Below are 25,530 nucleotides of genomic sequence, written 5' to 3'. Positions count from 1 at the left end.
TCCGCCTGCCGATGCAGGGGACGCGGGTTCGTGCCCCGGTCCGGGAAGATCCCACATGCCGTGGAGCGGCTGGGCCCATGAGCCATGGCCGCTGAGCCTGCGTGTCTGGAGCCTGTGCTCCGCAACGGGAGAGGCCACAGCAGTGAGAGGCCTGCATACCGCCAAAAAAAAAAAAAAAAAAAAAAAAAAAAAGTGTCATGGAAAGAAACAGGACAATGACTAGCAAAAATCAGTGGTGTACTCAAGGTATTTTTCATGTTTACAAAGTTTATGATTAAAGTTTTTAAAAGAAATATTTTTATCACCTTTAATTAAATGGTGCAACTTCATTTCATAGGTGAAAACTAAATAGTTATTCCTACAAATTAAAAAAAAAATTAAACATGGAGGGAGTTCCCTAGTGGCCTAGTGGTTAAGACTCTGGGCTTCCACTGTCGTGGCCCGAGTTCAGTCCCTAACTGGGGAACTGAGATCCCGCAAGCCTTGTGGCGTGGCAAAAAATAAATAAATATGGGGCGGGGGGGAAGAAAGCATGCCAGCAGAGATGAGTTGCAGCTGGACTCTGAAGGCACTAACCTAGTCTGAGAGCTCAGAGGAGGCTCCCCTAGGAGATGACCCTCAAATTGAGACCTGAAAGGGGGGTGGTAGGAAGAGTATCACAGTCAGAGGGTTAGTATACACCAAGGACCTGAAGTGAGAGACTGGCTTCAGCTAAGAACTCGAAGCAGACCAGGATGCTGGAGGCAAAAGACAGATGGTAGTCAGGGCCAAGTCAGCCACATTGCAAGTCATATTAAGGACTCTGGACTTTATCAGAAGGGCAAAGGGACGCCATCAAAGGGTTTTAAGAAAGAAAGTGAGATGATCAGATCTGAATTTTAAAAAGATAATTCTGCAGTGTGGGAAATGGATCGTGGAGACTGGACACAAGCCAGGGAGATCAGTTAGGCTCGTGCACTAGTCCAGGCGATATGATGGCAGACTGGACTAGACTGGAGGCTGTGGACATTCATTTAATAAATAGTTTTTGAGCACCCACTATATGCCAGGCATTGAGTTAAGCACTGGAGATACAGCCAAAGCAAAAGCATTCAAGTCCCTGCACTCTAGAACTTACATGAGGGAGACTAACAGAATTATACATGCATAATATATAATAGATTGAGCTAAGTGCTATGAAGAACAATGAAGCAAGGTAAGGGGATGAGAGTGCAGGGTGGGGGGGCATGTTATTTTATATAGGGTGGTCAGGGAGGGCCTCTTCTGATAAGGTGACATTTGAGCAGAGACCTAAATGAAGCAGATATCTGGGAGAAGAGCATTCCAGACAGAACACCAAGTGCAAAGGCCCTGAGGCAGGAAAGTGCCTGACGTGTCCTAGGAACAGTGAGGAAGAAATGTAATTATCTGTTTTGGGAGCCCGTACAGAGTAGACTGAAGGAAGAGGAAAGAACTCTAAGATTAGATAAGAAAGGTAATGGGGGGGGCGAGGGCAGACTGTGTACAGCCTTATGAGCCATTGTACGAACTTGAGTTTTTATTCTCAGTGACATGGAGGGTCACTGGGAGGTTCTGAGCAGAGGACTAACATGATCTAACACTGGCTTTAAAAAGGATCCTTCTGGAACTTATGGGGGATAATGGAAATGTTTTATATCTTAACCGGGGTGTTTGTTACACAGGTGTCTACATTTGTCCAAACTCAGTGGACTGTACATGTATGTGCATTTCATTGTATGTGATTATATCTCATTAAGAAACACCTTCAGATCAAAGGAGAAAAAAAAGAAACTGGTTGCTATGTAGAAAATAAACCGGGGCAGGAGGGTCAAGGGATGAAGCACAGAGATCAGTTAGAAGGCTACTGCTGTTGGGACTTTGCTGGTGGTGCAGTGGATAAGAATCTGCCTGCCAATGCAGGGGACGTGGGTTCGAGCTCGGGTCCGGGAAGATCCCACATGCCGCGGAGCAACTAAGCCTGTGCACCACAACTACTGAGCCTGCGTGCTAGAGCCCACGAGCCACAACTACTGAGCCAGCATGCTGCAACTACCGAAGCCTGTGCGCCTAGAGCCTGTGCTCTACAACAAGAGAAGCCACTGCAATGAGAATCCTGCACACTGCAACGAAGAGTAGCCCCTGCTCGCCACAACTAGAGGAAGCCAGCACAGAGCAATGAAGACCCAACGCAGCCAGAAAAAAAAAAAAGGTTGTCCAGGTGAGAGATGGTAAGTGCCTCAAGCCAGGTGGTGGTGAGAAGGGGTCAGATTCTGAATGTAGTTTGAAGGTAAAACTGACAAGTTGTCTTGACAGGTTAGATATGAGGTGTAAGATAGAAGAGTCAAGGTGACTCTAAGATTTTTGACCTGAGCAACCAGGTGGAAAGTGGTACCACTTAGTGAGATGGAGAGAGGCACATAGAGAAAAGTGCATAAAACATAACTTTGCAGTATAACAAGTAGTTACATAGGAACCCCTTGCATAACCACCACCCAGGTCAAGAAATACAAAACTGACAACACTCAAGAAGCCCATCACATTATCCAGATTCTCCAGATGACACATACAGGTAACAACTACGCTGATTTTTATGGTAATCACTCCCTTGCTTTTTTTCCATTGATCTTCCTCTTTAGCTATTTATCTCTCCTTCCCTCTCGCCCAGCCAAGAATAATGTATACTTAATGTCTTTTGTTTCTCTCCCATGTACTCTTCTTTGTAACAGCTTTATTGAGATATAATTCACATATCATATAATTCACCATTTTAAAATATGCATTTGAGTGGCTTTTTGTATATTCACCAAGGTTGTGCAACCATCACCACTATCTAATTTCAGAAAATTTTCAATACTTCAAAAAGAAAAGCAATACCCTACACCTGAAACTAACACAACATTGTAAATCAACTATACTCCAATAAAATTTTTTTTAATTTTTTTAAAATTTAAAAAAGTTTGCTAATAAAAAAAAATAGAAAGAAAAGCATACCCATTAGCAGTCACTGTCCATCCCCCCAGGCAACCAGTAATCTCCTGTCTCTACATATTTGCCTCTTCTGGACATTTCATATCAATGGAATCATATAATATGTGGCCTTTTGTGACTGCCTGCTTTCACTGAGCGTGCTCTCAACGTTCATCCATGTTGTACAGTATATCAATACATTCCTTAAGGGGGCTGAATAATATTCCATTTTATGGTTATACTATATTTTGTTTATCCATTCATCAGTTGATGGACTTTGGGTTGTTTCCACATTTTGGCTATTATGAGTAATGATACATTCATGTACACACATTTCTGTGTGGATGTGCATCTTCATTTCTCTTGGGGAGATACCTAGAAGTGGAAATGCTAAGTCATATGGTAACTGTTTAACCTTTTTTAAAACATTTTTTTTAACTGAAGTGAAATTCACATAACAAGAAGTTAACCGGTTTAAAAGGAACAGTTTGGTGACATTACCTCTATATAATTCCAAAACATTTTCATCACCCCGGAAGAAAGCCTCATACCCATCAAGCAAATGCTCCTCATTCTCTCCTTCCAGCATCTCCTGGCAACCGCCAATATGCATTCCGTTTCTGTGGATTTAGCTATTCTAGATACTTCATATAAATAGAATCATATAATATGTAGTCTTTTGTGTCTGGCTTTCACTTAACATAATGTTTTCAAGGTTCATTCACATTGTAGTATGTATCAGAACTTCCTTTTTGAGGCTGAATAATATTCCATTGTATGTATATACCAAATTTATTATCCATTCATCTGTTGATGGACATTTTTTATTTTCCACCTTTTGGCAATTGTGAATAGGGCTACTCTGAAAATGTGTACATATCTCTGAGTACCTGTTTTTCAATTCTTTTGAGTATTCACCTAGGAGTAGAATTGCTGGGTCATATATGGTAATGCTATCTTTTTGTTTTTTTTTTTTTTTGGCCGCGTTGTTTCTTCCTTGCTGTGCACAGGCTTTCTCTACTTGTGGTGAGCAAGGGCTACTCTTCATTGCGGTGCACGGGCTTCTCATTGCAGTGGCTTCTCTTGTTGCGGAGCACGGGCTCTAGGCGCGTGGGCTCAGTAGTTGTGTCTCACGGGCTCTAGAGCACAGGCTCAGTAGTTGTGGCGCACAGGCTTAGTTGCTCCGCAGTATGGGGGATCCTCCCAGACGAGGGATTGAACCCGTGTCCCCTGCATTGGCAGGCAGATTCTTAGCCACTGTGCCACCAGGGAAGTCCCTGGTAATGCTATCTTTAACTTTTTGAAGAACTGGCAAACTGTTTTCCACAGCAGCTGTGCCATTTTGTATTCCTGCCAGCAATGTAAGAGGGCTCCAATTTCTCCACATCACCAGCACTTATTTCCTTTTTTTTTTTATAGCAATCCTTGTAGCTGTGAAGTGGTATCTCATCATGGCTTGGATTTGTACTTCCCTAATGACGACCATCTTTACATGTGCTTGTTAGCCATCTGTATGTCATCTTTGGAGAAATGTCTATTCAAGTCCTTTACCCATTTTTTAATTGGTTTCTTTGACTTTGGGTTGTTCAGTTGTAAGAGTTCTTTATATATTCTGGATACCAGGCCCATATCAGATATATAATTTGCAAATATTGTCTCCCAATCTGTGGGTTGTCTTTTTACTTTCTTGTTGGTATTCTTTGAAGCACAAAAGGTTTTAATTTTGATGAAGTACAATTTAACCATTTTTCTTTTGTTATTCATACTTTTGGCATCACATCTGAGAATACATAAATCTGATAAATAAATCTGAAGTCATAGAGATTTACCCCTATGTTTCCAAGAGTTTTATAGTTTGAGCTCTTACATTTAGGTTTTTGATACAATTTGAGTTAATTTTTGTATATGGCATGAGATAAGGGTTTGGTTTTATTCTTTGGCTTGTGGCTATCAAGTGACCTAGCACCATTTGTTGAAAAGACCATTGAATGTTCTTGGCAGTCTTGTAAAAATATTAGTTGACCATAGACAGATGGGCTTGTTTCTGGACTCTCAATTCTATTCCATTTATCTATATATCTATTTTTATGCCAGTACCACAAGGTCTTGATTACTGTTGTTTTGTAGAAAGTTTTGAAAACAGGAAGTGTGAGCCCTCCTATTGTTTTGGATATCCTGGATCTCCTGCAATTCCTTATGAATTCCTTATGAATGTTTGAGTCAGCTTGTCAATTTCTACAAATAAATCAGCTGGAATTTTGATAGAGATTGCATTGAATCTGTAGATCAACTTAGGAAGCACTGCCATCTAAATAATATTAATTAATATCGTGAATTCCCTGGCAGTCCGGTGGTTAAGACTCCACACTTTCACTGCTGAGGGTCTGGGTTCAATCCCTGGTCAGGGAATTAATACCCTGCAAGCCTCATGGCGACGTGGCCAAAATAAATAAAGTAATTTAAAAAATTAATGTTAATCCTCTAATCAGTGAACACAGGATGTTTTTCCATTCATTTTAATCTTTAATTTATTTTACAGTTATTCATGGTATTCATTTATAATCCTTTTCATCTTTATAAGATGAAGATGAAGATCATCAGTAATGTCCCCTCTTTTATTTTTTTTATTTTTTTGGCCACGCCACACAGCTTGTGGGATCTTAGTTCCCCGATCAGGGACTGAACCCTGGCCCTGCAGTGAAAGTGCCGAGTTCTAACCACTGGACAGCCAGGGACTTCCCTATTCATTTCTGATTCTAGTAATTTGAGTCCTCTCTCTTTTGCTATTTATTTATTTAGTCAATCTAGCTAAAAGTTTACCAATTTTATTGATCTTTTCAAAGAACCAGCTCTGGTTTCATTGATTTTTCTCTATTTTTCTGTTCTCTCTTTCATTAATTTCCCCTCTAATCTTAATTATTCCCTTCCTTCTGCTTGCTTTAGGTTTAGTTGGAAAAGACACTTTTCCAGTGTGTTAAAGTAGAAAGTTAGGTGATTAATTTGAGATTTTTCTTTTTTTAATCTACAGATTTAAAGCTATAAATTTCCCACTAAGCACTGCTTTTGCTGCATCTCATAAGTTTTGGTATGTTGTGTCTTCATTTCATTCATCTCAAAGTACTTTCTAATTTTCCATTTGACTTCTTTGATTCATTGATTGTTTTAGAGTATGTTGTTTAATTTCCATATATTTATAAATTTTCCAGTTTTTCTTCTGTTATTGATTTCTAATTTCATTCCACTGTAGCTAGAGAATATACTTTGTATTTTTTGTATCCTTTTAAATTTATTGAGGTTTGTTTTATGGCCTATCATTTGGTCCATTCTAGAGAATGTCCCATGTACACTTGAGAAGAATGTACATTCTCTTGTTGGGTGGAGGGTTCTAAGAGTGGGATGTGTCTCTTAGATCTATTTGGTTTATAGTGTTGTTAGATTTTTCTATTTGTGTTGATCTTCTGCCTACTTATTCTATCCATTATTGAAAATGGGGTATTGAAGTCTCAAAAATTATTGAATTGTCCATTTCTCCCTACATTCCTGTCAGTTTTTCCCTCATGTATATTGGTGCTCCTTTACTAAGTGCATATATTTTATAATTGTTATATCTTCTTGATGGATTGACCCCTTTATCATTATAGAATGTCCCTCTTTATCTGTAGTAACACTTTTTTGTTTTAAAGTCTATTATGTCTGATATTAGTATAGCCATTTCAGCCCTCTTGTGGTTGCTGTTTACATGATATATCTTTTTCAGCCTATTTATATCTTTGAATCTAAAGCGTGTCTCCTGGGAATTCCCTGGCAGTCCAGTGGTTAGGACTCCTTGCTTCCACTGCAAGGGGCACAGGTTCAATCCCTGGTCAGGGAACTAAGATGGCACAGCCCCCCTCCAAAAAAAAGTGTGTCTCCTGTAGACAATAACAGTTGGATCTTGTTTTTTTACCCAGTGTGACAAACTATCTTTTGCGTTGTTTAATCCATTCACATTTACTGTTACTGTTGATAGAGTTGAATGTATGTTTGTATTTTACTTTTTTTCATTTATGTTCCTCTGTTCCAACTTTACTGCTTTCTTTTGCATTAAGTGAATATTTTTCTAATGTAGCATTTTAACTTCTTTAATGATTTTTTCACATTTTTTGAATTATTTCCCTAATGGCAGCTCTAGGGTTTACCATTCATGTCTTTTTTTTTTTGGCTGTGCTGGGTCTTCATTGCTGCGCACGGGCTTTCTCTAGTTGCAGCAAGCAGGGGCTACTTCACTGCCGTGCTTCGGCTTCTCATTGCAGTGGCTTCTCTTGTTGTGGGGCACAGGCTCTAGAGTGCGTGCCACAACTACTGAGCCCACGTGCCACAACTACTGACACCCATGCGCCTAAAGCCTATGCTCCACAACAAGAGAAGCCACTGCAATGAGAAGCCCGCTCACCACAACAAGGAGTAGCCCCTGCTCACCACAACTAGAGAAAACCTGCACACAGCAACGAAGACCCGATGCAGCCAAAAATAAAATTAATTAATTAGGGCTTCCCTGGTGGCGCAGTGGTTGGGAGTCCGCCTGCCAATGCAGGGGACACGGGTTCGTGCCCCAGTCCCGGAAGATCCCACATGCCGCGGAGTGGCTAGGCCTGTGCTCCGCAACGGGAGAGGCCACAACAGTGAGAGGCCCACGTACTGCAAAAAATATATATAAATATCCTTTATAAAAAAAATTCAGATTTATACTAATTTATACTAATTTATTTCCAGTGAGATATAAAACATTCCTATATGCTTCTATTCCCTTTTGCCCCTTTTTGTGATATTACTGTTACACATATTACATCTATAAATGTTACAAACTAATAATACATTATTATATTACTTTATATAATTTTATGACTTTTACAGGAGCTAAGAAAGGAGAACAAGTATATATTTATACCTTCTGTTATATTAACCTTCTTTTTATCATTTTTCCTTAGCCCAATACATCTTTGTTCCACCCACCTCCTTTGTGCTACTATTGGAAAATATATTACATTTCTATGTTATAGGCCCAACAATACACTATAGACGTATCATTTTCTACAGTTAATATATAAACTGGTTAAGAGAAGAAAGGAGAAGAAATATGCATTTATATTGTCTTTAATAATTATACAACTACTGTTGGTTTGTAACCTCAGGAGTTCCCCAGGTGAAATCTGAAACTGGCCCCCTTACACGGAGGGTAAGGAGATACCAATGAAAGAGGCAGACCACTCCAGATTTGTAGGTGGCAGTTTTAATAAGCAAGGGAACTTACATAGGAGGCGTGTCTTGGGTGGTTGCAAGCTAAGTAAATCTCTGCATCCACCCATCAGAATCTTAAAAGTTTACATAGAGGCCTTAACAGGGTTCAGTCACATATTCAGTCCAGGTGGTCTCAACAATTCAGCATTACTCTCTCAAGGCTACATTCTTGAAATGGCACCTAGTGTGGGAATGGTGGGTAGAATACATATTCCACTGACTTGGGTAGTGGGGGGATAAGGAGCCTCTAATTGCCTGGGTCCAGCTTTCGGGTCAACCAACGATCACATCTTGATGACCTCCTCCAACAATTACCTTTACCTTTGTTCTTTGGGGTTTTTTGTATGGATTTGAACTAATATCTGGGGTCACTTGATATCAGCCTAAACAACTTCCTATTTCTTGTAAGGTAGGTCTACTAGCAATGAAGTCTCTCAGTTTTTATATACCTGGGAATGTCTTTATTTCACCTTCTTTGTTTTTTTTTTTTTGCTGTACATGGGCCTCTCCCTGTTGCAGCCTCTCCCATTGCGGAGCACAGGCTCCAGACGTGCAGGCTCTGCGGCCATGGCTCACGGGCCCAGCCGCTCCGCGGCACGTGGGATCCTCCCGGACCAGGGCACGAACCCGTGTCCCCTGCATCGGCAGGCGGACTCTCAACCACTGCGCCACCAGGGAAGCCCCACCTTCATTTTTGAAAGATAACTTTGCTCAATACAGGATTCTTAGTTGACTGTCTTTTTTTTTTTCTTTGAGCACTTTGAATACGTTGTCCTACTTTCTTCTGGCCTCCACTGTTTCTGATAAAAAGTCAGCTTTTAATCCTATTGGGATTCCCTTGTAAATGATGAGTCATTTTTCTTTTGCTGCTTTCAAGATTTGTTCCTTGTCTTTATATTTCAGCATTTTTATTATGATGTGTCTGTTTATGGATCTTTTTGCATTTGTTTTACTTGGAGTCCACTGAGCTTCCTAGATAGGTAGATTGTTTTTCAATAAATTCAGGAAAGTTTTTAGCCATTATTTCTTCAAATATCTTTTTTTCCCTCCTTTCTCCCACTCCTCTCTTTCTGGTACTTCTGCTACGTATATGTTGGTGTGCATAATGGTGTTCCATAGTTCTCTGAGGCTCTTCATTCTTTTTTCTCTCTATTCTTTGGATTGCATAATCTCTATGAATATATCTTCAAGTTTATTAATTCTTTCTCCTGCCAATTCAAATTTACTGTGGAGACCTGTTATATAGGCAGAATTGTTTCCCTCCCAAAAGTCATATGTTGAAACCGCCAGTACCTCAGGATATGACTATATTGGGAGATAGTGCCTTTAAAGAGGTGACTAAGGGGGAGGACTAAATTGGGAGATTTACACACTACTATATATAAAATAGATAACTAATAAGGACCTACTGTATAGCACAGGAAACTCTACTCAATACTCCATAATGACCAGGACTTCCCTGGTGGTCCAGTGGTTAAGACTCCATGCTCCCAATGCAGGGGGCTGGGGTTCGATTCTTGGTCAAGGAACTAGATCCCGCATGCCACAACTAAGAACCGGCACAGCCAAATAAATAAATAAATAAATATTTTAAAAATACTCTGTAATGACCTATATGGGAAAAGAATCTAAAAAAGAATGGATATATGTATATGTATAACCGATTCACTTTTCTGTACAGCAGAAACAAACACAACATTGTAAGTCAACTATATGCCAATAAAATTTTTTTTAAGATTGATTGGAAGTTTGGGATTGACCTATGCACACTGCTATATTTAAAATAGATAACCATGGAGGGCTTCCCTGGTGGCACAGTGGTTAAGAATCCGCCTGCCAATACAGGAGACACAGGTTCGAGCCCTGGTCCAGGAAGATCCCACATGTCACGGAGCAACTAGGCCCGTGTGCCACAACTACTGAGCCTGCGCTCTAGAGCCTGCGAGCCACAGCTGCTGAAGCCCGTGTGCCTAGAGCCCATCCTCTGCAACAAGAGAAGCCACTGCAATGAGAAGCCTGCATACCGCAACGAAAAGTAGCCCCTGCTCGCCGCAACTAGAGAAAGCCTGCACACAGCAACAAAGACCCAATGCAACCAAAAATAAATAATAAATTAATAAATTATTTTTTAAATAATAAAATAAAATAAAACAGATAACCAACAAGGACCTACTGTAAAAAAAAATTAAAACTCAGTGGGATGAATTGGGGGACTGGGATTGACATATATACACTAATATGTATAAAATAGATAACTAATAAGAACCTGCTGTATAAAAATAAAATTAAATTAAATTAGAATTAAAAAAAAAAAAGGTGACTGGGCTTCCCTGGTGGCGCAGTGGTTGAGAGGCCGCCTGCTGATGCAGGGGACACGGGTTTGTGCCCCGGTCCGGGAAGATCCCACATGCCACGGAGCAGCTAGGCCCATGAGCCATGGCCACTGAGCCTGTGTGTCCAGAGACTGTGCTCCGCAATGGGAGAGGTCACAACAGTGAGAGGCCCGTGTACCGCAAAAAAAAAAAAAAAAAAAAAAAATGACTAAATTAAAACAAGACTGTTAGGGTGGGCCCTAATCTAATCTGAGTGGTGTCCTAATTTTTTTTCTTCCAGTATTATTGAGATATAAATGATATACAGCACCGTGTAAGTTTAAGGTATACAGCATAATGATGTGACTTACATACATCATGAAATGATTACCACAGTAAGTTAGTGAACATCCATCATCTCATATAGATACAAACTTAAAGAAATAGAAAAAAATGTTTTCCTTGTGATGAGAACTCTTAGAATTTACTCTCTTAACAACTTTCATATATAACACACAGCAGTGCTAATTATATTTATCATGTTGTACATTACATCCCTAGTACTTATTTATCTTATAACTGGAAGTTTATACTGTAAACAGAGAATGTGGCCTGCCATTCCAGTTCTACAAGGATCAAGTCATTGGCCACTGCAGTCACTGACCTACAAGGACACCCTGAAAGGAATTCAGGATGAAGCATTGTGTGTTTTGGATATATGAGCCCCTGGATAGTTAAAATGCATATTTTAAGGAAGGAAGAATTTCAATGACACCATATGCTCGCACCTTCCCATACTTAGAAAAGTACTAAAATCATTGACTGAGATATTTGATCCTCATGAGCAGTAAACCTTTACCGAGATCTTGACTGCACTATATATACTGGCTCTTCCCCTACCTCTTCGGAACTGTTTCTCAGCGTTATCTGAGGGGCTGTCTCCTGGGCTACAGTCCTCAGTAAGACGCGGAATAGACTCAACTCACAGCTCTTACATTGTATGTGTTTTTTCCAGTAGCTTTAGACTACTTTCACCCAACTCCCCCTCCCCCCCAACTCTGGTAACCACAAATCTGATCTCTTTTTCTATGAATTTGTTTGTTTTTGAAGTATAATTGACCTACAACACTATGTTAGTCGCTGGTATACAACATAGTGATTCAATATTTATATACATTTCAAAATGATCACCACGATAAGTCTACTTACCATTGAGCAGTATCCTTATGAGAAGAGGAAATTTAGATACAAAAAGAAACAACAGGGGCACATGGACACAGAGGAATGACCATGTGAGAACACAGTTAAAGATAGCCATCTGCAAGCCAAGGAGAGAAGCCTCAGAAATAACCAAACCTGGGGATTTCCCTGGTGGTCCAGTGGTTAAGACTCCACGCTCCCAATGCAGGGGGCCCAGGTTCGATCCCTGGTCAGGGAACTAGATCCCACATGCTGCAACTAAGAGCCCGCATGCCGTAACTAAGACCCAGCACAGCTAGATAAATAAATGGAAGGAAGGAAGAAAGAAAGGACCAAACCTGCTGACACCTTGATCTTGGAATTCTAGCCTCCAGAACTGTGAGAATATAAATACCTGCTGTTTACGCCACCCAGTCTGTGGTATTTTGTTATGGCAGCCCTAATAAGGTAATATAAGACCCTCTAGTGAGTTTTTCTTTTCAGTTACTGTACTTTTCAACTCCAGAATTTCCAGTTCTTTTTTATATATAATTTATATTTATTGAATTCTCTATTTGATACATTGTCTCATACTTTATTTCTTTAATCATGGTTTCCTTTAGTTCTTTGAATGTATTTATAATGGCTACTCTGAAGCCTTTGTTAACTCTGACATCCGGTTACTCTCACAGGAAGTTTTTGCTACCTGCTTCTCCCCACCACCCTATAGTGTATGGGTAATACTTTCCTGTTTCTTTGTATATCCCATAATATATTTTCTTTGGAAACTGAATGTTTTAGGTAATATACTAAATATGGGTGCAGGCCCCCCAGCCACCACTCTGGGCTTATTATTGTTCCTTGCTTAGTGAATGGCTGGATCATTGCTGAAGTCTATCCCTGCTGTCCCCCCACCCCCCAGTGTTAATCCTCTGATGTTGGTCCTCAAGGGGTGTGGCCTTGGGTGAACCCTTAGTCTCCCAAGATGACAGTGGTTTTGACAGCTTTTTCTTTGTCTCTTTTCCTGGCAGTGCCCAGCTGTTAAACTCTGTTTGCAAAATGATTGTTCTATTGTCTTCAACAACACCCTGGGGCATAAATTGCTCTACTGTCCAAATTACATTTTTCAGTATTTACCTTACTTCTCTGCAGCATACAAATTAGAGCTCCTTTGTTTTTTCCGTTTTTTTGCGGTACGTGGGCCTCTCACTGCTGTGGCCTCTCCCCTTGCGGAGCACAGGCTCTGGACGCGCAGGCTCAGCGACCATGGCTCACGGGCCTAGCTGCTCTGCGGCATGTGGGATCTTCCCGGACCGGGGCACGAACCCGTGTCCCCTGCATCGGCAGGCGGACTCTCAACCACTGCGCCACCAGGGAAGCCCCTCCTTTGTTTTTTGTTTGTTTTTGTTTTTTGGCCATGCTTCATGTGGGATCTTAGATCCCTGACCAGGTATTAAACCCACACCCCCTGCACTGGAAACACGGAGTCTTAACCACTGGACAGCCAGGGAAGTCCCTAGAGCTCCTTTGGAGGAACAGTTCCTGAGATCAATGTTTGAGAGTTGTTCTGAGCCTAGGAGGGCTCCCCCCAGCCATCTCCTTACCCAGTTCTCTCTTGTAGATGAGGTGGCCTACAGTTTAGTTTATATATCTCCACTGAACCTACCAAACTCCTCCCAAAGGCCACTACCTCCACTGTTTTTGAGAATACCCTTAAGCTCGAACTTCCTATTCTCTGTTGCTGATGAAGTCAGTTCCTTTGGGAAGAGATTATGGACTGTTTTGTAACCTTCTCCCCCAAAGAAAAATCTCCAAGCCAAGACTATGGGATTGAGGGGCGAGGTTGCTTCTCTCTGAGCAACTTCCCCACTTTAGGACTTAAGTGCTAGGTAGAGGTGGGGCGGTAGCCTCAGGTCTTCTCAGCTTGCCTCTGCCAGTGTGGAACCACCATACCAGCCTGGGCAACGGTAATCAGGGTCCCAGTATTTTCAGCCCAACCATGCTCAAGGTAGAGCTTCTGTCCCACCAGAGGGGGCTGGGTGAAAGAAGGGACCCCGACCTTTCAGCCACATTACCCCAGAACTTAGCCTCAGCAACAGGTAGCTGGAGGCAGGATGAAAAATAGTGATGTCCTACCCCTTCTGGGAAGATAGTCCTCTATGGGAGCTGCATAGAGGGGGAGCCCTGGCTGCACCCATCTGGAATGGAGCTTCCATCTCACTGAGCTGGGAAAGGGAGGGAGAGAACAGTCCTGGTTCAAATACCACAGGCTCTTGCTGTTCTTATGGAATCCTAGTAGATATTCTTGAATAGATATTTTCTTCGTTTGGTTTATACTCTTAGGATTATTTCCAGAGACCGTAAATGGTTGTTGCTTTTTAATAATCTTCACCAGTTTCACTGGGGAGTGGGTCCATGGAGCTCCTCATGCTGTCTACAAGAATGCAATCTCTCCTCCCACTTCCTCTTTAGCTCACCAAAAAAGCCCTCTTTGGGCTTTACCATTTCTCAGGGACATTATTAATGCTGACCAATATCTTGTTTCCCTTCCTTATGGGGCATAGGGAGACTACACTTCCCAATACTCTTGTATTACACAGTGCCACATGACTAGATCTAACCAAGGAAATGTGAGCAGAAGCAATACGTGCACAAAGCCTCTATGTGATTCTCCAGTTTCTCTCTTCCTCTGCTCAAGTGAACTTGGAAGCCTCAGGTTGAGATGGTGAAGTTAACATATCAAAGCATATTCAATTGCTTAGTCAAGCCAGCGAAGGCAGCTGTTTTGTTTTTTTTTTCACATCTTTATTGGGGTATAATTGCTTTACAATGGTGTGTTAGTTTCTGCTTTATAACAAAGTGAACCAGTTATACATATACATATGTTCCCATATCTCTTCCCTCTTGCGTCTCCCTCCCTCCCACCCTCCCTATCCCACCCCTCTGGGTCACAAAGCACCGAGCTGATCTCCCTGTGCTATGCGGCTGCTTCCCACTAGCTATCTACCTTACGTTTGGTAGTGTATATGTGTCCATGCCACTCTCTCGCTTTGTCACAGCTTACCCTTCCCCCTCCCCATATCCTCAAGTCCGTTCTCTAGTAGGTCTGTGTCTTTATTCCTGTCTTACCCCTAGGTTCTTCATGACATTTTTTTTTCTTAAATTCCATATATATGTGTTAGCATACGGTATTTGTCTTTCTCTTTCTGGCTTACTTCACTCTGTATGACAGAAGATGTGGCACATATAAACAATGGAATATTACTCAGCCATAAAAAGAAAGGCAGCTGTTTTGAGGAGTTGTCTGGACCTGCTGCAGACTTTGGATGAAGGAGGAAGAGACTCTTATCTTACACCATTGAAATTTCTGGTATTGTCTGTAGTTGCAACATAGCCTAACCGATCCTGATAAATTCAGCACTCCAGGGAATTACCTGGAGGTCCAGTGGTTAAGACTCGGCTCTTTCACTCCCGTGGCCTGGGTTTGATCCCTGGTTGGGGGAACTAAGATCCCACAAGCCGTGTGGCATGACCAAAAAAATAAAAAATAAAGGGCTTTAAAAAAAAATTCAGCACTCCACTGTAATGACTTTTGCTAAGGTCACTCAGCCTTAGCAAAAGGTTTATACCTTTCTAAGGTACGACCCAGTTCCAAATTACATTTTTTAATATTTACCTTACTTGACTTCTCTGCAGCATACAACTGCTACTATTTATTGAGACACACGTGACTAGCATTTTATAAACATTATCTAATGATAGTAAAACAAAATCAAACTTGTCAGATTGTGGGTCCTAATTTGGGGGTGGTGGGAACTAAGTCATGGTGGCAGAGAAGTTAGCACCTGTTTCTAGAAAAATAGCCCATGGTTGAGACCGCTGGTCTAGGTATACCAGACAGCCAGCATTTCCTAACATGACATGCTGTTTCATACCTCTGATAATTTGCATAAACTATTTCCTCTACCTGGAATATCTTCCCCCTCCTCCTCTGCCTGACAACTTTTGTTAATGGTTCAAATACCTGCTTTAAAGCAATATTTCTTGGGTAAAGTCTTTGTTTCCCATGTTAATTTCATTTTTTGTAGCTCCAGTGCCTAACACAGTTCCTGGCATAGAATAGACGCTGAATGAAAAAAAGGTAAAAGAAAAAAATAGGTGCTGAATAAATGTTTGCTAAAAGGATTAATCATCATTATTAAGAGATTTTTATTGAGCTCCTTGTGAGCACTGAATTTCATAAAAGGTATAAAGCAGAATCCTAATTCTAGGGTGGTTTATAATTTAATAGGTGTGATAGAAACTGTTAATTATCCCCCATTATCCTTTCTCTCCTTTTGTCTTGAATAAAAGAAGCCCTGATGTCTGCCTAGTAAAAACATTTCCCAACTTCCCTTGCTAAGTCCTAGCCAAGTGTTGTAAGTGAAAGTGGTATGTGTCCTTTAAAAGAGGGGGGCATGCTGTTTGTGCCTTCCTCCTTCCTTTTGGCTAGAATGCAGATGAAGTGGCTGGAGCTCAAGCAGCTATTTTGGGGGGTTTTTGTTTGGGTTTTTGTTTTTTGTTTTCAAGCAGCTATTTTGGACTATGAAGCAGAAGCCTCATGCTAAGGATGGTAGAGCAACAATAGAGAACATGCCTGTGTCCCTCATGAACATCAAGCCACCATACCCACCTTGGACTTCATGCCTTCTGACTTCATTTATAGCAGAAAGAAATAAACTTTTATCTTGTTTAAAACAGTGTTAGGGGCTTCCCTGGTGGGGCAGTGGTTGAGAGTCCGCCTGCCGATGCAGGGGACGCGGGTTCGTGCCCCGGTCCGGGAAGATCCCACATGCCGCGGAGCGGAGGCCACAACAGTGAGAGGCCCGCGTACTGCAAAAAACAAAACAAAAAAAAAAAAAAACAGCGTTAAACTTAATCCTAAATAATTGAGTTGGGAATACCCAAAGCAGACAAGACTGGATTGAAGCAGAAGAGCGAAACAGAATCCCAGGAGGCATGAGGTAGTTTGCACAAGAGTAAACAAATGCAAAAATGGGTGCAACATCAAGGATGCATCAGGCCCAGAGATGCTTGGGAGTAGGGTTTAAATTTTTCACACCTGCAAAGTGCAGGGTCCCTCAAACTGAGAAACAAACAATAGTAACAACAAAAACAACAGTAAAACAGATCTGAACTGGTGGGAATCAAGGGACCCAGTAAAGGCAAACACAAACTTTCTCTGTAAGGACATTGTCATACACAGGTACATGGGAATTCTACAGAGAGCAAGCCCAATGAAGATGGGCTTACAGCTAAGATTACAGACCACATCAGGAAATTAACTGCCTTGAGGCAGGAGTCAGAATAGGCAACAAATGGGATAATTTACATTTAAGGAACTAGAGATAATAGAGCAATCCCAAAGAGCTTTTGGAAAAAGAAAGGAATAAGAACCATAAAACAAACATGTTAAAGCATTAAAAAAGATGGATTTGGGCTTCCCTGGTGGCGCAGTGGTTGAGAGTCCGCCTGCCGATGCAGGGGACGCGGGTTCGTGCCTCGGTCCGGGAGGGTCTCGCATGCCGCGGAGTGGCTGGGCCCGTGAGCCATGGCCGCTGAGCCTGTGCGGAGCCTGTGCTCCGCAACGGGAGAGGCCACAGCAGTGAGAGGCCCCCGTACCGCAAAAAAAAAAAAAAAAAAAGATGGATTTGAAAAATATACAAATAGAAATTTTATCAGCATATCTGTTTTCTACTCACTAGATGCCAGTAGCACTCTCCTGGTTGTAACAACTAAAAAAATGTCAGTAAATTTTGAACAAAGTTTAAAAATTATGGACTAGACACAGCCAAGGAAAGAATCACTGAATTGGAATACACGTATGAAGAAATGACCTGGAACCCAACACAGCAAAACAATGAAAAAGAAAAGGAAAACCTGGTTACATGGCAGGGGGAATGAGACATTCTAACACACATCTAATAGGGAGTCAAGAAGGAGAGAATGGGAAACAGACAATATTTGAAGAGATAACAATTGAGAAATTTTTAGAAATAAAGTAAATCTTCAAGGTAAAGGAGCAACCTTAAGTACTTAGCAAGATAAATAATAACAAATCCACATCCGACATGTTGTAGTAAAATTGCAGAGCATCAAAAACAGAGAGAAAATCTTAAAAGATAAGAGAGGTAGAGTACCCAAAAAGTAACAAAAGAAGAATAACTACAGACTTCTCAAAAAAAAAAAGATACCAGAGATGATAGAATAAGGTAATAAAATAATATCTTCAAAGTGCTGAAGAAAATAAGTCAATCAGGAATTCTATATTCATTCAACAAACTCAGCAAGTGCAATGAATTTATTTTTTAAAAACTCTGCACCTTCTGCTTGCCAGGTATTTTTCTAAAGGCTTGGGATACATAGTGAATGAAATAGACAGAAATCCATGCCCTCATGGAATTGACATTCTAGTGGGGAGAGATAGGAAAGAAACAATAAACAAATAGAGGAATTATGTAATAGGCAAAAACAAGTAAGGGAATTGATACTGCCTGGGGCAGGAAATGGTTTGAAAGTTATTAAAGGTTTGTCAGGGTCACCTCATTAAGAATGTGACATTGGAGCAAAGGTGAGGTACTTGGTTAAATGTATCCAGCTAAATTTTCATTTGAGAATGAAAGAGAAATAAAAGCATTTTTAGATATATATAAAGCTTGTGGGCATTTACTATTTATTTGCAGACCCTCACTGACACATAACTATTAAAATGAAGATTTTTGCAAGAAGGAAATTGAACCCAAAAAAGGAGAACAAAGCAAAAAGAAATGGTGAGTAAAGACTTTGTAAAATCTAAATATGTACTAACTGTTAATATAAAAAGGGGAGGTTAAAAAAATGAAGCCCCTCCCAAAAAAAAGAAACCCAAATACCTTACAACCATAACAGAAAAGTGGATGGTGTGATTGGAAGGACTGGAGTTAAAGCATTGGAAACTCCATCTATCAACTCTAAACTCATTAAAAATTAAACATGCATGTTGAAATTTTAAATCAATACTAAAAAGACAGCAAAAACATACATCTAAAAACTAAAAACACAACCCTAAATAGCCAACGAGTTAATGAGAACATCCTAATGAAAATCATGAAAAAGTTAAAACTGAATAACAATAAAATACATATAAAAAACATAGGAGAGGCATCTAAAATGGAATCATGAAGAAAATTTAGTGTTAAGTGCACCTCTAAAAATATTCCAAATTAATGCATAAAGCATTCAATTCATGAAGCTAGAGAAAGAGCAGAACATCCCTAAGATAGAGGGGAAAAAATAATAATAAAGAGCAAAATTAATAAAACAAACACCCCCCAAAAGTGGAGATCATCAACAAAACCAAAAGCTGGTTCTTTGAAAAGACTAACATAACAGACATACCTCTATCAAGATTGACCTGCTAAATTCCCTGGCGGTCCAGTGGTTAAGAATCCATCTCCCAATGCAGGGGACACAGGTTCGATCCCTGGTCTGGGAACTAAGATGCCACAGGGCAACTAAGCCCGTGTGCTGCAACTACCAAGCCCTCGTGCCACAACTAGAGAGAAGCCCATGCACCACAACAAAAGATCCCGAGTGCCGTAACTAAGACCCAACTCAGCCAAAAATAAATTTTAAAAATCAAATAAATATAATTTTAAAAAATTATATTGACCTATTAAAAAGATTAAAGGTATACATAAATAATATTGGAAAAAAGATATAACTACAGATCTGATTTAAATTTAAAGCCATATAGAACACTTTGGAAACATGTTTTCATCTCCACAACACTCTGAAATCCCACTAAAATGATAATGGATAAAAGATATGGACCCACAAGGACATAAAACTTGCTTAGCTGAATGGAGGAATTATGAGACTAAGTACACGCATGGGGAAAGCCAACAGAAAATAAGCCAGTTTGTGCTGCAGAAACCCAGAAAAGTTCAGGAACTGAAGACATCAGCATAAACAGTATTTCATGTTATGTGCAACAACTGTAATGTGCTAGGAAAAGACCTATGATTTCTATTAGTCAAACTCACAAGTACTGCTAATATTGCTATGGTTTGTTGTCTACATTCATAATTGAAGGAAATGCTAAATTTCATTTAATGGTTAGTGAAAATAAAGACGGGAATTTTTTCCATCCAATTTCACAAGTTCACCATGTGCACAACCTATGACCCAGCAATTCCACTCTTAGGTATACACTCAACAGAAATCCTTATGTGAAGAATCATGTACAAAAATGTACATAATAGGGGCTTCCCTGGTGGCGTAGTGGTTGAGAGTCTGCCTGCCGATGCAGGGGATGCGGGTTCGTGCTCCGGTCCGGGAAGATCCCACATGCCGCGGAGCGGCTGGGCCCGTGAGCCATGGCCACTGAGCCTGCGCATCCGGAGCCTGTGCTCCGCAATGGAAGAGGCCACAACAGTGAGAGGCCCGCGTACCCTCCCCCCAAAAAAGTACATAATAGCCAAAAATTGGAAACAACCCAAATAGTCAATAACAGAATGACATCCAGCAGACAGGGGAATCCGAGAAAGGCAAAGTGAAGTCCCAGGAAAACATCTGTGTAGCAGGCCTAAAGATCAATCAATCCTTACAGGAGTAGAAGGGTAGATGAATGACTTCTACCTTCAGGGGGAAATATGTCTCCAAATAGAAAACAAAAACAAAAACTAGATTACCTGATTTGTTTGACCTTATGGAGTATGGCTTTACATCTCTGGAGGGGTTTGGCAGAAAAATTAGTAATAGGTAATACGAGGAAACAAATCAGTCAAACTAACTAAATAACCAAAATAGGAATTCCCTGGCAGTCCAGCGGTTGGGATTCCGCGCTTTCACTGCTGAGGGTGCGGGTTCAATCCTGGTCAGGGAGCTAGGATCCCACAAGCCGCAGGGCGTGGCCAAAAAAATAAAATAAAATAACAAAAGTAATTAATAACTCCAGGAAAAACAAAATGTCACATATGAAAGGAAGCATAATAATGGTATATTATATGTCTCAGCTAGGAACAACATTTACATAGTCATAATAATGTTAACACCGACTTAGGATTAAATGAAAGAAATAAAACTAAATGGGATAAGGGGAAGTATATGCAAGAACAAGATGTGGCATTGTGAATAAATCCTATTAGAAGCACTACTGTTATTTATTTGTGGTTTATCAGTCTGCCATGACTTGAGTGATTAATAACATATACAATTTGTGAGCTGGAACTATTTTCTACAATAGACATATTTATGACATCATGAAATTCTCCAAAACATGTTTTACAAGCTATTGGAGCTAATACATGCCTAACACAGGGTGGGTAAAGACAGGTTCTTTAGCAAAACATTATGAGTCCTTAATTCCTTATACTAAATGTCAGGGAGGCACAATAGAAAGGACCCCTATGGCTTATGACAAAGAGAAAAGCATAGTCAAATTTACTCTTACTTGGAAATTTGCCTTCAAGATGGTTAAGATTTCTTATTTAGCTAACAAGGTCTTAAATATTCTCCAGCTTTTTTTTAATTAGTAAAGAGGAAAGTAATCTATAACAAAGCACATATTAAAAAAATCAAAAATTACTAACAACAACAAAAAAAACAAAGCACATAAATGAACAGAATATCTTAGGTCCAAAAAACTTTTCTCTTCATCCAATATTCCATGTCTATTTTTCTCTTTTAATTGAGAGTGGACAGAAGAGACAAATAATTGTATTGTACATTTTCCCTCTCAGATACTTTCTGACTCTACTTGTGTGCCCACACATGCGTGTTTGTGGGTGGCAGTGGCTATAAGAGAACTCAATGCTCATCTTCAATAAAATTCAATAGATAATTACTTCCTTTGTTTCTATGTGAAACTGAGTGGAATAGGGGAAGAATTTGGGGAATTAATTAGGCAAGCAATCTTCTGTTTTAATATTTAGGAAAAGAAATCCAAATAACTTTTTAAAATTGTGGCAGAAACTAATCTAAAATTATTTATCTTAACATCATCAAGATAAATCTTTTCTTTTTTCTTTTTTTTTTTTTTGGCCGTGCTGCACAGCTTTTGAGATCTCAGTTCCCCGACCAGGGACTGAACCCAGGCCACAGCAGTGAAAGCCTGGAATCCTAACCACTAGGCCACTAGGGAACTCCCAAGATAAATCTTTTCTATTTTGAATACCCTGTTCTTAGCTGGTGACTCTAGATGGTATCATTTTTTTTAGGGAAGAAGTGGATTTATTTAGAGAGAAACACATTCCATAGACAGAATGCGGTTCGTCTCAAAAGGCAAGAATGACCCTGGGAGAAACACTCCACAGAGTGTGGGCCATTTTAGAAGACAAGAGGCCAGTGATTTCATTTTTTTTTTTATTTGGCTGTGTTGGGTCTTCGTTTCTGTGCATCGGCTTTCTCTAGTTGTGGCGAGCGGGGGCCACTCTTCATCGCTGTGAGCGGGCCTCTCACTGTCGCAGCCTCTCTTGTTGCGGAGCACAGGCTCCAGACGCGCAGGCTCAGTAGCTGTGGCTCATGGGCTTAGTTGCTCTGCGGCATGTGGGATCCTCCCAGACCAGGGCTCGAACCCATGTCCCCTGCATTGGCAGGCAGATTCTCAACCACTGCGCCACCAGGGAAGCCCATCATTTTTAAACTCACTATTATTCATTACTCATATGATTAGCTGAACCACGGTTTAAAGTATTTGAAACAACCAAAAGGCAAAGGATTTCTAATGTCTATAAAGAGAAAACATGAACTACTGAAACCAAGCAGAACCCCGAGGGGCCTTACCTGGGACAGACCGCTCCATGTCCCTCGCATCTGTTTGCAGAAAAGCTTTAGCCTCCTAGGCCTTCCCTAGGGTAAATTTAATCAGAGAAGTGGGAAAATGCATAAACAAAGGAAAGCAGTCAAGCAAGACAACATAATAATAGTTTATCCATAAAACAAAGTCAAGGACCTTTAGTTTCTCCTCAAGGGCTAGAGATAATATCCTGAGCTACATCCTTGAGTTGTTTTGCAGATACTAAAACCGCCACCAATTGGAAAAAGTTAACTGCATGCTGACCACCAGCACTGAGACCCCAGACTGGCTGGAACCAGCAGGTTGATGATTGAGATTCCCAAAACATCACTCTGTTACTTCACCATCAACCAATCAGAATTGTGCATGAGCTGATCACACTCCCTCACACTGTCTTTAAAAACCCTTCCCTGAAAACCATCAGGGAGTTTGGGTCTTATAAGCATGAGCTGGCTATTCTCCTTGCTTGACCCTATGTTGGGCACCTTATAATAAACACTGTACTTTCCTTCACCACAATCCAGTGTCAGTAGATTGGCTTGACTGCATAGGGTGAGTGGACACAAGTTTGGTTCAGTAACACTATGAGATCTTTTAACATTGGAAGCTTTCTTTTGTCTTTGGAACATTGCCCTACTTGAAATTAGGAAAGTATTAATTTTGAACCATTTTCCCCCTTAGCCTTAGAAGTTTCTGCTTAGTAGCTGTTTACCATACATAAAGAAGAAACACTTCTGGTCGTAACTTTTTTGTTTTCTTATATATTCGTCTTTGATGTCTTTTTCCCCTTTGGGGTTTTTTTATAGCTCCAAATCCCTCAAACCTGAATTTCTATAAGTTCATTATTTCCCTTTCTAATTGTCTTCCTTTACTTCTCTATCTATAGAATGTGTTACTGTACTTGTTTAATATTTGACAAAATCTCTTCATATTTTTATAATACAAACATCGTTTTATTAACATTACTGTTGCATCTGAGAATTTACCAGTATTTTTAAGATAAAAGATAACTAATTTTTTCTAGGTTTGTTTTTTTTTTAAACTAGCAGCCTTGGAGATGTAATTTGGGTTCATGAATCAGCTGTATTACTTACTAACCATGTAATTTTGGATTTGAGTCACCAAAATATGTCTTAATTTCACCCACTGCAAAACAGTGAAGGCAATAGCAGCCACCTCATAGGGCTGGTGTGAGGGCTAAACAAGTTATTACACCTAATGTGCCCAGCACAGGGTAAAACTGAGCTTTTTTCACGATTGTTTCTGTTGTTGTGAGTCCGTAAGTCTTTTGTCTAAACATAATCTCACTCTCAGTACATAGGCTCTTTCTAAGTCCATATTAGAGAATATGATTAACTTATAATTTTTGGTTGACTTTTATATCCTGTAATTTTATTCCCCCGAGAAAATTATACATTTTCAGGATTTTAAACCATATTTTATTTACTTACAAGTTCACATAAGTGTGGTATTCTCACTCAGAATCTAATGTCACTCCTCCAAGCCTCAGCCACCAATTTTAAACTGAAAAAAAAATTTTTTAATTGAGAAATTCACCTTTGTTTCCCATGAAACTGAATTGCTTATGTCATATCTCCCATTACCTCTTGTTTTATGTCATCAGTACACATGGGGTATAGCTGGTTAACATCTTTTGTTATAATCCTTGACCAATGGGAAGGTACTTTAAATAATTATACTGTGTAATCCTCCTTTTTACATTGGAGTCCAAAGTTCTCAAACATATCTTTAACTTGGCTAATATATAAAATAAACTATTATCCTTTCCTTTACAGATAACTTTAGAATCAGCAGGCACTTAAGTGGATTTTTTTTTGTACTTTACAAATTATCCAACTCCTTTTCTCATGTCTGCTTGGGATTTGAGTAGTTTCAGAGCTGCTCTGGATCAAGAATTAATTAAAAACAACAACAAACACAACAGCATTTAAATGAAAGGCACTTTGATCTTGAAATTGGGTGTGAGTGTTATATTGCCCATTATGCTGGGTGGAGCTGAGCATCAGGCAGTCCCATGTGATTCCCACAAGGAATTTGATTTGTGAAAGGAGTTAATACAAAAGGGGCAATACAACTTATAAAAATCAGTCTGCTCAATGAAGGCCAGGGAAGAATTTTTAAAGTAAGGGTTTTTCTCTGTGTATGTGTAAACATTTTCTTTCTGCTTTTCTACGGTGGAGTCCCAACCATGATATTGCCAACTTGGGAAGCGGGAAGAAGGATCTTGGAGTGTACAATCAAATGCTAAGAATCAATGATGTAAGGAACTTTGAAGAGAGTTTTTCTCTCTCTCTCTCTCTCTCTGTCTCTCCTTTACTCGCCCCCTTAACTGGTGAAAAGGAGCCGTAACACCTCCGCACCTTGGTTTTGTTTTTTTTAATTTTGCTTTGGAATAAATAATATATTAACATGGTGCAATAACCAAAAGGTTAAAAAGGCATACAGTAAAAAATAAACATATGAAAAGGTGCTCTACTGCACTAATCATCAGAAAAATGCAAAGTAAAACTACAATGAGCAACCACTACACACCCACCAGACATTAGCAAGTGTTGGGAAGGGTGTGAAGCAATTGGGACTCTCACACACTGTTGGTAAGAGTGTAAATTGGTACAACCTCTTGGAAAACTCTTTGGCAGTGTCTAATAAAGTGGAGCATATGCTTACTCTGGGATCCAGCAATTCCACTCCTAGGTACGTATCCAACGTAAATGCATACATATGATCACCAAACAACACGTACTAGAATGTTCAGAGCAGCACCCCAAATATTGGAATGGATAAATAAACTGTGGTAGATTCATTCAATGGAATATTATACAGCAACGAGAATGAACAATTCAAAGCTACATACGACAATATAAATGAATCTCATAGTCATAAAAGTTGAGAGAGGGAGTTCCGTGACGGTCTAGTGGTTAGGGTTCTGGGCTTTCACTGCCGTGGCCCGGATTCAAT

General features: G+C 40.1%; 1 non-coding gene across 1 annotated transcript; it reads left to right on the top strand.

The window, feature by feature from the left end:
- Positions 1–11,921: 11,921 nt before the first annotated feature.
- On the top strand, positions 11,922–11,994 carry TRNAW-CCA (transfer RNA tryptophan (anticodon CCA)). Its single transcript has one exon. It is a non-coding gene; the product is annotated as a tRNA-Trp (tRNA).
- The last annotated feature ends 13,536 nt before the right edge of the window (positions 11,995–25,530 follow it).

Source organism: Phocoena phocoena, chromosome X (assembly GCF_963924675.1).
Source record: "Phocoena phocoena chromosome X, mPhoPho1.1, whole genome shotgun sequence".
Taxonomy (NCBI): domain Eukaryota; kingdom Metazoa; phylum Chordata; class Mammalia; order Artiodactyla; family Phocoenidae; genus Phocoena; species Phocoena phocoena.
Note: the sequence above shows the minus strand (reverse complement) of the source record. Positions and strands in the feature narration are given on the sequence as shown.